Below are 12,156 nucleotides of genomic sequence, written 5' to 3'. Positions count from 1 at the left end.
TGAAACAAACTAAGACTTGTTGCTCTCTGCCTAAAGACCAGCCTTTTTAAAGCAAGCTTACAGTTCTCTCAACCTCCCATGCAACAGCTTGGAGGCTTTTCCTTGACAAATAATGATAGTGCAAGGAAAAGGAAGTTTTGCAACCCTTAAACTTCCTGAAGAAAAAAGTGCCGTTACAATTCCTTGAAAAAAAAAAATTAAAAGCACAACAAAATATTCAATGATTCATAATTTACAGGAACATCAGTTTTCTGTGACGGTAACAAGACATAATTTTTTCCATTTATCCCAAGGGAAGGCAGATTTTGCCAGCTTTTTTGCTGGTGTTACACTTCAGTACTGCAATCATATTTAAAGAAATAGTATCCCAGTTCATCCATCAGTAAAACGAGGATGCTTCTGAATAATTAATAGAAACTCTTCACATCAGGTTTGAACATTGAATAAATGGAAACGAGGAACCAGCTGAATAAAAGTATGAGAAATTTCTAAAAGAAAAGGTATAAATAACGAAGTTGGACATTTGCAGAAATGCTTGTAAAGGAAAGCCATTCCCGTTGTAGCAATTAGGCTGCAGCTTAGTGTTTGTGCAAGAGAATGCTGCTTCAATTAACAAAACTGATTTCTATAGCACAGTGGTGAGACTGGCTCAGACTAAAACTGAAATGTTCTCTTACTACAGTACTAATGCTAATTAGTGAGTGAAGGATCTCTTCCAAGTAAAGTCACATTTCCTGTATGAACTAATGACCCAATTTCAAAGAAAGCTCTTATCCGATCAGCTTTTGAGGTACTGCACTAGGCATTACAGTTTTACAACTCTCATGCTAAATAACATTTCTGAAGGATGTGCTTTCACATAATGGAGGTGTGCTGAATGTCCAGTTTTAAGCTCATGGGGGCTTGTTCTCCATGACAACTTTTTTTTCCTTCACATCTCATTGTGTTCTTGCTTCTGAATGTCTGTTGTGCACAAGGTTTTCTCTTGACCTCCTAGAAAAAAATATTGGGTTTGTGATCCTAAGTGAAATATTTTTACTTAGTTTCTTGGGTTTTTTTTCAGGTACTTAAAATAGCAGTGTATCAATAGTTCTCTTCGTCCATGTTGTTCCCACAGTTGTTGTGGTGTGGAGCATCAGAAATCTGGTTTGTCCTGGACCTTGAAAGTTGCTATGGTAACTGTACATCCCACTGGGGACTTGAGTTAGGTGTGCACACTTCATTTAACTTCCTAGTAGTTCTCTGCAAATGTGTTGGGTCTGTGAACTCCATTAAAACATCGTTTCTGGTGTACTGAGGAAAAGGAATCCCTCCTTTTGTCTCTGCCTCCCTTTGCTGCAGCCTGTCTGTGATTTCCTTCTGTGTTGAGTGAGCATAAGAAGATGCTGCTCCAGAGCTTCTCATGTGCTGATGGTCACTGATGGAGGGTCTGGTCCAAGCTGTTGGTCTCCATTGATGCCTTTTCCTGGTCTTAAAATCCAGAGTCAAACACGGTTAGAAGGGAAAAAGGGATTTTACCTTGGTATTTATTTTAAGGATCCTTAGGTGCACACGGCCAGGTCGAATGCACTGAAATGCACACCTCAATGCACACCCCAAAAGATCTGGTACAGCATTATAGGTGTTACTAATTAGCAAATCTATCAAAGATTTCCCAATGAGAGGCTCAAGTGATTCCCCCTCCCCAAGGAACCTTCCCCTGGATGGTTCTATCTTAGTTTACAGAATGTGTTCTGGAGAGGACCTTGGGCTCTGGGGCACTCTGATCCCTAACTACGAAGCTTCTGAGATGTTGAGTCTCTCAGCCTGACAAACAAGTCCAAGAATGTAGGCAAAAAGCACTGAGAATACAGAAGTTGTAAAAAGGTATAACAGGGGTATAAAAGAAAAGGCAAAAAATCTTCATGGCATCACCGCCCTGGCTGTGGGAAGGCTGTGGACACTTCAGGAGGTGAGTATGACACGTGGACACCCAGCTGTGTCACTGCAGGTGCTGGTGCTCTCTGCACTGCTGGGTTTGGGCTCCTGGAAATCACTTTCTCTTACCCATAAAGCAGCTGGCATCCTGTGCCCTGCTGGGCATTGTTTCCTTCTGAAGCACCACAGGTAAGAGCTCACCTTCAGAGGTGGTGCTCTGCAGGCTGGGCCTTGTCCAGGGCAGTTCAAACATCTCCTTTTTTGATTGCCTCCTTCCTAAGAGCATGACAGGAGTAGAAGGGGCTGCGTATGGACTTAAAGCAGAAAATCTTTGTGGGGATGAAGTGTAAGGAACCACTGTGTAAATATTTTTACATTATATAGTGAGAATAATACCCTCCTCTTTGATTTTTATGCTTTTTTGTTTTGCCAAACTCTAATCCAAAGAGATTTCTTAAGAAGCTGTCATCTCCTGCATGCAGGAATGTGATGGCTCCTCTCTTCCTCCTTCTGTGTAAAAGATTCTCTCCTATTTTGGGTGATGTTTTTACCACTCATTCCGTGGCAGGACAGTGAGCCAACCCTGTTGGTGCCCCCAAGTGCTCAATGGAGCAGAGCACACCGAGTGCCTCCCTGAGCCTGCAGCTGGATTGAATTACGTTTGAGTTTCTTTTCAGTCTGGCTGAGGGCTTTAACACCATCTGTGAGCTGTTTGTAGACAGCAGCAGGGCTCACATTCTGGAGAGGGGCTGGGGGGGATGGCAACCCCCGTTGTTGGTGTACTTCATGTGTGTGTGTGGTTGAGATGTGCCTGGACTGACTGCCAAAAAATCTTCAAAGGGTCTTTCTCACCATGGCCAAATCCTTCTAGCTTGCTGCATTCAACTTTTGTAGGCTTTTTGGTAAATTTTTTTTGCTATTTATTCAGTTCCAGCCATTGGCTTCCTATTGCCTACTTCTCATCATCAGTTGGTTTGTGGCATTGAGTGATGGCTCTGGCGCCTTTGGGGTAAAAAATAAAGACCTGGTGGATCTTTCTTTGGGGCCTGCTCGTGGTTTCCTTGACTTTTTGATGAGTAAAAGGCCATATTTCCTGATTCAGGAGGTAGAAAACTCCGTATCTTCCATTTGCCAGGATATTGTGAGGTGGGGATTCTTCCCCCTTACCCTCCACCCTCCCTCCCCAAGAAGCACAGGGGAGAATCTAGTTCTCAACTAATCCTGCCAATTCTTTGCCCTTGGAGAATATTCCTCTATAGATTTTGGGGGTTACTTTTTGTTGTTGTTTTTGTGGGCTTGGTGGGGGTTCTTTGAGCCAGTTTTGGTAAACAAGTTGAACTTGCTGAAGGCGAGAGATACAAAGAAATTTAGGGTGGTGACCTGAGCCTTTATGCTGAGACATTTTTGCAGACCAGCTCTGTTACCAGCTTGCAAGCCGTAGGTAATTTGTTTCTTCTGTAAATCTCCCTGGAGAGGAGGCAAGTGTAAAGTATTTAAAAAAACAAAGCTTGTAGTCAACTTTCTGCCTTTCCTGGAGGTGGAGGAGAGAGCTATTGTGCACAACCACAGTTCTTTCTTTCTTCTCTTTTGTGATGTTTGATACTTGGGATCGGGGTGGTATTTTACGTAATTATAATTAGAAATCTGTTGTTGATGCTTTGCATCTCAGTCCTGACTGGAATGCAAATAACCATGCAGTTTGGTAGAACAGGTGTAGTTTATACCCCCAGGACACCGGCTGAGGATAACTGTGCAGGGCCACAGAGATTTGCCTTCCCTCCTGCAAATTCAGTGGGAAACATTTGCCCAAACTCCCTCCTTGTCCTGCTGTTTTGTTTAAGCTGGAACATAATGCAGTGAAATGTGGGGCTTGTAGCAGCTTTCCAAGAGGAAAAAGAACAAGTACAGGCACTTTAATATCAATCTTTTCTTTCTTGTTAGGCACAAGCTGACCAGAGCGCTCCTGTGTCTGCTGCTGTGTCCCAGTGATTGCCCTGGGAAGTGCTCAGCTGGGGCAAAAAGTTCTCCTTTAGGTTGTGACAGAGGAATGTAATTTTCAGCACTGGTTTTGCAAGGAAATTCACTGTGAAAATAGTACTGGAAGCTGTCAAATCACAAAGGATTTGCAGATTTCCGAAAAAAAAACCCCAATATGCCAAACTGAAGTTAGGGTCTTAGGAACTGTCTAAGCATTGATATATGGGGAAATAATTATTTTCTTGCTGGGCTAGAGGACTGCCAGCTTTCATATTGTCAAGAAGAGTGCACATGTAACCTGAAAAACACATAATCATGTTTCACTGGAACTTAAAGGTATGATTTACAGGACTGACAGGCTCTTTGTTGTATCAGCACTGAGTGGTTGCAGTGCAAAGAAAACTGCACTTCAAGTATCTAGAAAAGAATTAGGCTGAAAAATATGTCATGTTTTTAATTCTGTGAATTGTTATGTCTCCGAGGAAGCCTTGTATGCAAAACATTTTTACTTCTCTCAGGAACGTTAAACATAATGTTCTCATTTTCCTGTGACTGCAGCATTTTTGCAGTTGGTAATAGATATTTCTATTTCCAATCCATCTGTGCCCACTGTGTTTGGTTTTGCCCACTGTATGCAGTCTTCATTTCTGGCAGTTTCATGAAAATCTGTAGCATTCTGGGGACAAAGCTTTGCCACGGATTGCAACTCACTGCAGGAGGTGGTATTTAAATTCCCAGTTTCATGTTGACAGCGCTGTGATGACAACTTTCCTTCTTGGTCCCTTCTGCAGCCATCCCATGATTGCCAGTGTCAGTATAAATAACGAGTGGTTGAAAAAAAGGAACCAAGTGACTTTAACTCCCCTTTGTATAAATACAGCATCTTCCTGCCTGATTTTCCCGAGGGAATTTGTTGCAATGTTGTTTGTTCTAGAGGCTAGGGAGTGTGTTAATCTCCCTACTTTCACAAGGGTGTATCAGGGGGATCTTGTGAAGCCACTGGCCCAGCATCACTACTAAGCAAAATTTTTACTGACTTAATTTATGGATGCTGTAAATGATAAAACTTACAGCTACTACAGACAAGTTTTTGCATTGTAGGTGGGATGTGTCCTCTCTCAGGGAGGGGCTGCCTTAGCCTGGAGCAGAAGGTGACAAGCACAAACTGAATGCTTTACCTTGCTTCTGCTGCTGTACTCGAAGTCATCCTGCATCGACATTCGTTTCCTACGAGGGAAGATTTAGAGCTTCGAGATGCTGGCCTGAGTGTCATTCTTCTGAAGTAACCTCATAAATTGGCACGTAGCCTTGCCGTGTCATGGTTCGTTGAGGTCCTGAGGCAATATTTAGTGTAACAGAATAAGCAGTGCTCCAGTTAACACAGTCATCTCTTATGCAGGGAGATGCATTTATGCCATTCAAGACAAAGAACCTTTTCACTATATGTCCAGCTATTATTCTGTTAATTCTTTGTGAGAATTACCATATCTTTGTTTTCCTTTGGGTGGGGAGAGAGTTTTGCATGTTCTCACTGCAAAGCCCAGTGTTTGAAGCCACAACACTTACATGAGGATTAACTTTTTGAAAGACTTGAGGGTCCCTGTGGAGTTGCCTGAGCCCATTAATAAAAGTTTGAATTTTCAGCCTAATGTATTAATTATGTTTGTCCAATTCCTAAAGGATCAGTAAATCAAATTAATCTTAATTAAATTTAAGCCTGTGATAGCAGGGGGGGAAAAAAAGAAAAAGATAATATTGTGGAGTTTAAAGCTTGAAAGGGTCATTAGACAAGCAGACTGTTACTTTCTCTGGTTAAAATGTAAATACATTTTAAATTTAGATTTCTCTAAGTACATTTTAACTTACTCATTTTTAGGCTGGAGTTAGACCTTCAGTAATATGGTGACTGCTGTGCTTTTGTCTTCATGGGAAGATTGTTTTTCAGACCAATAGCTTGAAAGCTCTTTTGATAAAGCCCATCCTGTCATGCTAAGCCTGTAAATTATTTTGATGAAATTTGCAACTCTAATAGTAATGTTAGTACTAGAAACAAAATTTCTATAGTGGATGTTTCCATATACTCAAAAGAGAAAAAGCTAAAAGTGATGAAGATGGAAGCCACTTACATTTGTGTTCTCGAGTTGACTTAAATCTTCCATTCAAATCCTGCTCTAGGAATCCTTAGATGTGTGAGACCATGCAGAATTACTTAATCTCCTGAGGATGTCTGCATTTTAATAAAACAGATGCCAGTTTTGCATCTTGAGGTCTATTTCTTGTTTCTGAGGAAAATTTTTCTTTTGATTTAAATCCAACAGAAGGGGGTTTTTTAAACTTGTCTTCATCAGGCTAATATTACCGTCTTGTAAAGCAACAAAACATCTCTCCATTTCTTATTCTGAAGAGTGTATTTAATGTTCTTCTTTATCTCTTCTTATCTCATAAGAAAATTTTTGTACAAATAGACATCACCAGCATATTTTGGGGGTTTTTGCTTTATATTAGTTTTCAGTGTTTTAGGGCTGTGAAAGACAGTATTAGCTTTGGTCTTCTAGAAACATTCTTGTAAAGAACTGTCATTTACTACTTCCTTTGGCCCGTTTTTTCATCCACCTTGTTTTAAAACAATTCCTAGAAGCTTGCAGGAAGCTTTGCACAGGATGTGCTTGGTGTAATCCACTGACATAATTGATATATTTTGTAAGTTTGTGTCCTAGGTGGGCAACCTGAAGTAGCTGGTTAATGTTTGGGGGTGGTTTTGGCATGGCAGGACACTGACAGCAGTGTTTTGAGCCTCCTGGGAAGTGAAAGTATTTCCTCTGGAGTGTGATTTTGATGCATCGAAAGTTTTCTCTTTCTTCTTTTTCCTATGCCGTGTACATCCTTCCTTTATTTTAGCAGTCTTTATTTCATCCAAGCAAACAGAGGGGAAACTGTGGATTTATTATTCAACTCTAATAAGGGTGCACAAATTGTTTTGAAGTTCAAGACAAATGACACTGCTTGGGCAATGTAAATAATGCAGTGGGTTACCTGGCAGACTGGAGGCACTTCTAGAGTTTCTCACCTCATCACATCTCCCGCAAACAGTTGGAAAAGGTCAACTTCCAGTTAGGCTGCGAACTGTTGCTTTCTTCAAAAGGCTTACAAAGGTTGTCCCCAGTTTCTTATGCTGTGGTTTAATAGATTGTCAAATAAATTGCAGTGATACAAATGTTAAAGCTTTTAGCTGAAATCATAACATGCATGGACATTGTGTGTTCACAAGTCTGTGTGTTTAGTGAGAGCTTAAGACTGGGCACCTGCTGGCTTGGTCACAGCTTCACCCACTTCAGCTGAGCTGTGTTCTAGTTTCCAGTAGCAGAAAAATTTGGTTTCCTTCCTGCCAAACAGGCAGCTTCAGTTTAGGATACATTTGTTGTCCTCCGCAGGATCCTGAGGCTGCAGAATTGTCTTACTCTGTGGGGGATAATGCCAGATTTCTGCTCTGTGAAAGGAGAGAGATGGTGAGGAAGAGAAGAAAGGAGAAGTGTTTTTAAGAGCTTCATGGGTTTGCATTAAACCTGCTTTGAACACAGCAAGAGCTTTCTCCATTTTTTCCCCTAAGCCTGGTGTGTAAGATGTGTTTTGGTTTTCCATAGCCTTGCATCTTAAGTTTTGTGATTTGGCCCCAGGTTTATCCCCCCATGCAAAGATGTGGAATAGCCTCTTTCAGCCTACAATGATCAGTGTTTTATTCACATTTTTCTTGTATTTGTTTACCAATTTGAGGTTTTATCTTTTCATTCATCACCATGAATTGGTATTTTATGGCCACAATTGCAAGCCTGAAAGTAGCTTTGAATGTACAAAATAACGGCGTAATGAATGTTGTTTTAAATGGTTGGAGCAGATTTCTGATTTTATTTATTTTTCCCAGAAAAATTCTGGTGGTGTGATTAAAATGATGAAACATTGGGTTAGGAATTGTTTGTTCAGAGGGATTTTGAGTGTGTTCAGCATTGGTAATGACTCTGTGCAGTGAACAAAACCAAACACAATTGAAACGTTTTGTTGGTAGTAGCAAGACAAAATTTAAGGCATTCTTGGGAAACTTAAAGGCTTTTACTTTTTTTTTTTTCCCTCTGGATGGGATGCACAAAAGTCCCTTTTGGTCATGAAAATTTTTAATGTTCTCACTTTGCTGTCTAACAATATTGATTTAAGTTGCTCTGGTTTGATCATTTTTGCCAGGCAAAAATAGTGTGGAAACACGAGAGATATGGAGACTGGTTAATACAGAGCCAAGGAAAAGTATCCATGTAACCATGGTGGGGGGGTTTTTTGGGATTTTTTGGGTTTTTTTCCAGTTTGCAGGGAGGTTGAGCGTTTAGTGTTTGTTCTTCTGTATGATTTGTTAGCCCAGGATTAGGCTCTTTTGTTTGTGGTGTAAATCCTGCTCTTGGCCTACAATGAATATTAATTTACTTCTGTACTTACATGTGCCATGTTGCAGAATCAGCTCCTTATTAGTAAGTCAAATAAAAGCACAGATGAGATGATACAAGGAAGTCAAAGAGAATCTGGGATCAGATCAAGGGCGAACACCCTTGCTCCAAAATTATAAAACAGAGGAAGAGAGATAATTAGCAAAGTTGGAAGGTATTTAAGCATGAGGATTTCCTTTTTGTACACCCTTAACCTTCAGAAGGGCATTACTGGGAGGCATTACTGAAAGCATTACTTTTTAATAGACTTCAATAAAAGAAACATTAGCTAGAAGACCTTTATAGATGTAAGTGGTGGTTTCGGTTGTTCTTCTGGGTTTTTTAAAGAAGTGGAACCTTTTAGAAAGTTGATTCCTAGCTCAGGCTTGGGAGTAGCTGGGTAGAAATTGATTAAAGGAGTATTATTTTCTAGTTGACCTTTGTAGGGCTCCTGTTGAGTACTTGGCCATCGTTGGTACCTTTCACCACCTACAGGAAACTGAGGGAGGGACCTTGCCCTACAGCAAAGGAACTGTCATGTTTGTTATTCTCATGTAGGATCTGAGGAGAATATCTAGGCCAAGGCCTCCAGAAATCCTTGCCTTTCAGATTGTCCTGAGCTCTGTCCTGGCCAGAGTACTGCTGCAGACTGGATTGCCCATGGTGATGTGCATGGATGCAATGGGAATAAATCACATTAAAAGTGGTAGTAAGGTGGTAGTGGCCAGTATTATAAAAATGTGTTTTATTGTTTGAATCTGGTTTTTGTGGGGGGAGGTTGTTTTGGTTGTTTTCGTGTTTGTTTGTATATTTAAATAGGAATTAGTAGTTATACTCTGTTGGGAGTGTTGCAGATTCTTTTGAAGGAACAGAGTGGCCCTGAGGAAGCTGCCACCTTGTCCTTGCTGCAGACTAGGCAGGCTGTTAGGTGCTTGATTCTTCTTTTCAAAGTAACATGTCAATTTTTTTGTTAGACCTGATAGTTGGCCTGAAAACACGCTTGCTGTCTTTTTTTTTTTTCCTTTTTTCCATACATGCACTACTAACTAATAAAGCCTATTACCAACCTTGATTTCCTAGTTGCAATGATTTTTTTTAGGTAGATTTAACTTGGCTTTTATTGTGCTTCATTGTGTTATCATAAACCATTAATTCATGAAGTAGAGGTCAATAATGAGAGGTCCCAGGACTGTGGTCAGTACCAATGATGGAGTAGAAGAAAAAAGGTCAGAGTTTCTGAATTGTGTAACAGGTTGCTTTGAATTAGAGCAGAAGGTTTCTGACCTTGATGGGCGATATCAGAAGAGACTGGAAAACATCACCAACAGTGCAGTGCTCTGATGCCAGGGGTCTAGATGAGCTAGTCAGTGATTCTAACTGGGGATAAGTGTAAAGGCATAGGTAAGAAATGACATTTGAGAAGATGGGGAGATGGACTGAAGATTCTGGCATCCAGATGTCTCGATACTGTGGCTCTTTTGTGATTCCCAGGGAAAGCACAGCATGTACTGCTGAAGACTGTCTGGTTTTATAATTGGCTATAAACAGTGGGATTTGATGTGAATGAGTATGGGGAAAAAAATTAAGAGACTGATACAAGTTTTAGGTGTTTCAGAGGCCGTGTCTATGGTGTGCTCTGTCTCCTCTTGGGATAAAAATTTAATAAATCCAGGTTTCGATACAGCTTCAAAGTAACTTCTGATTACATCGTGATGGGGAAACTCCTCCTGCTCCCCAGCTACAAAGAGAAAATTATTGGCACTAAAACTAATTTATTACTACAGGCCATGCTTAAAATAACTTTTATGACCACAGTGGCCGTAATGTGGTGGACGTCTGTAGGTGTATTGATGTGAAAACCCCTGTGCTTTCCTTTGAGGAAGTGATTTCAAAGGGCTGCTTCAGTTCGTGCTTTCCTTAATAGACAGAAAAGATTCAGGATCTTCCTGATGATAGAGTTTTCCAGTGTTAGGGAGGGCCAGGTTCCTAATCTGTGTGCTAATAAGTGCACAGTATTAAATTTATACCAGCCTGGACCAAATGTTCTGTCATTCTCCTTTTGGCCCTGAGTTTTAACTCTGGAGTTACTGGCTGTTCCTTCGTGCTGCTCCCCCATCCTTCTTTTTAAAGAGATCCCTGTTTTCTGACTTCCTTCTTCCACATCTTTAGAAGTCTCACACAACTAACGAGCTATTATAAATTTACACAAGGCAAAATTTGCAATTTTTTTAAACTAGCTTCTTTATTTGTTAAATTTTCACTTGAATACTGGGCATTTTTAATAGTGTGCTTTGCCTTTCTGAAAAAGTAAGAGACCCTGACTTTTCAGGCTATAGCAGGAGAGTTGCCTGGATTATTTCAGCTCTCATTTTACAAGAGGGCCAGCAAAGGAAGGGCTTGATAGCAGGCAGCTGGGAAATTAAGTTACTTTGCTACTGAGCACAGTGGACATTTTTGTAATCTCTAGTGCTGAGATATGCGAAGAGTGGATGTTGTTTTACAGTAGTCCGTGTTCTCTGTTTCCCTGTTGCTCTGGAATCTCATGTGGTTTTTTTGGGTTTTTTTCCCCTTTGCTGAACAGGCAAATTGAACAAAAAAGGTCAACTAGAAGACCTATTACAGTTAGTTTTCACAGCTTATTTTCTACAGCTCTGAGCACCTGTGGCAAACAACCTCCCCTTCTAAGCCAGTGGTAGGATGGAAAAAGCCCCTGAAATAAAAGCAGTGTCTTTGGGTGGTGCAGAGGGAATGCAAAGGGATATGATGGGTGGTTTTGCCACAAGGCAGTATCTGGAAATTGGTGTTTCAAATGTTCTTCAAGTCCCATCAAAAGTGCTAAGCCTGAGAATCAAAGGCTGAGCATTTCTGCTCACCTTCCGGAGTGACTAGTAAGAAACCAACCCCTTCTTGCACTCTCCTGCTCCTTTCCAAACCCCAAATTACTTTTCTTACTGCTTTTTCTGTAACCACATGTGATGTTTCCCACGTCTTTTAAGCTCCATCAGTCCTTGTCAAAGGTCTGGGAGTTGATGTCGTTTTTAAGAGCCCTCCCAATCTTGCGATGTCCCTTTGTGGGAGTGGGTGGTGAATTTAATCTGGAGCCAGGAACACCCCGTGTCTGTTCCCCATTGCAATGCTCTCTATGCTCATCCTTTCAGAGTCTGTAGTGGTATTTGAAGACAATAATCTAATCTTCCTGAATAATACCCTGTTCTCAGTTTTGTTTGCTTACCCCATGCAAGTATCTGAAGAGACAGATTAGTCTTTTGTAGCGCTAGCAAGGAATCCCAGGTCTGTTGAAATGCAAGACCAACTGTGTGTTGACTTCAGGAAGGCAGAACTTAACCTCTGGAGTTTTTTTGGTTTTTTCTTTTTTTTTATTAATAATCTCTCTTTGCTTCAGTTGAAAAAATAACAACTGTAGGAATTCTACCAAGATATGCCTCTGGCAGGTAGAATAAGGGTTTACATATGAGTATATTTGACAGTGTAAGTTTAATGCACTCAGGTTCAGAAGTGGATCCAAGCTGAATATATGAAAGGAACTTTTACAATACCTGAGACTAATATAGTTTCTCTCTGATTTCAAAATAAAAATAGTACTGATTGATTTTCAATTTATTAAACCTGATCCTTGCAGAGTTTGAAAACCAAACATTGTGGCAGGAGGAATCTAAAAGTAAAAGCAGGTTTCACTGTCTACCCTGTAAGAAGCTGAAGCTGGAAAAGATGCAGAAGTAAACAAGGAAACAGCTTGTGACAATAGACACTGAAATCTAATATCTGGCTGTAATAA

At 40.6% G+C, this 12,156-nt stretch overlaps 1 protein-coding gene across 2 annotated transcripts in view; it reads left to right on the top strand.

Annotated features, from left to right (window-relative positions):
• EPS8 (EGFR pathway substrate 8, signaling adaptor) overlaps window positions 1-12,156 on the top strand; it is a 126,449-nt gene that overhangs the window by 15,308 nt on the left and 98,985 nt on the right. The window contains exon 1 of one of the 2 annotated variants that reach the window (XM_082280597.1): window positions 5,129-5,215. The exons of the other annotated variant lie outside the window; for it this stretch is intronic. The gene's annotated coding sequence lies outside the window, so the exon portion shown is untranslated. Of the gene's footprint in view, window positions 1-5,128; window positions 5,216-12,156 lie in introns of those variants that run through there. 2 annotated transcript variants of the gene reach the window in all.

The sequence above is a fragment of the Coloeus monedula genome (assembly GCF_965178545.1).
Source record: "Coloeus monedula genome assembly, chromosome: 4".
Lineage (NCBI taxonomy): Eukaryota > Metazoa > Chordata > Aves > Passeriformes > Corvidae > Coloeus > Coloeus monedula.
This window is presented reverse-complemented; position numbering and strand designations above follow the sequence as displayed.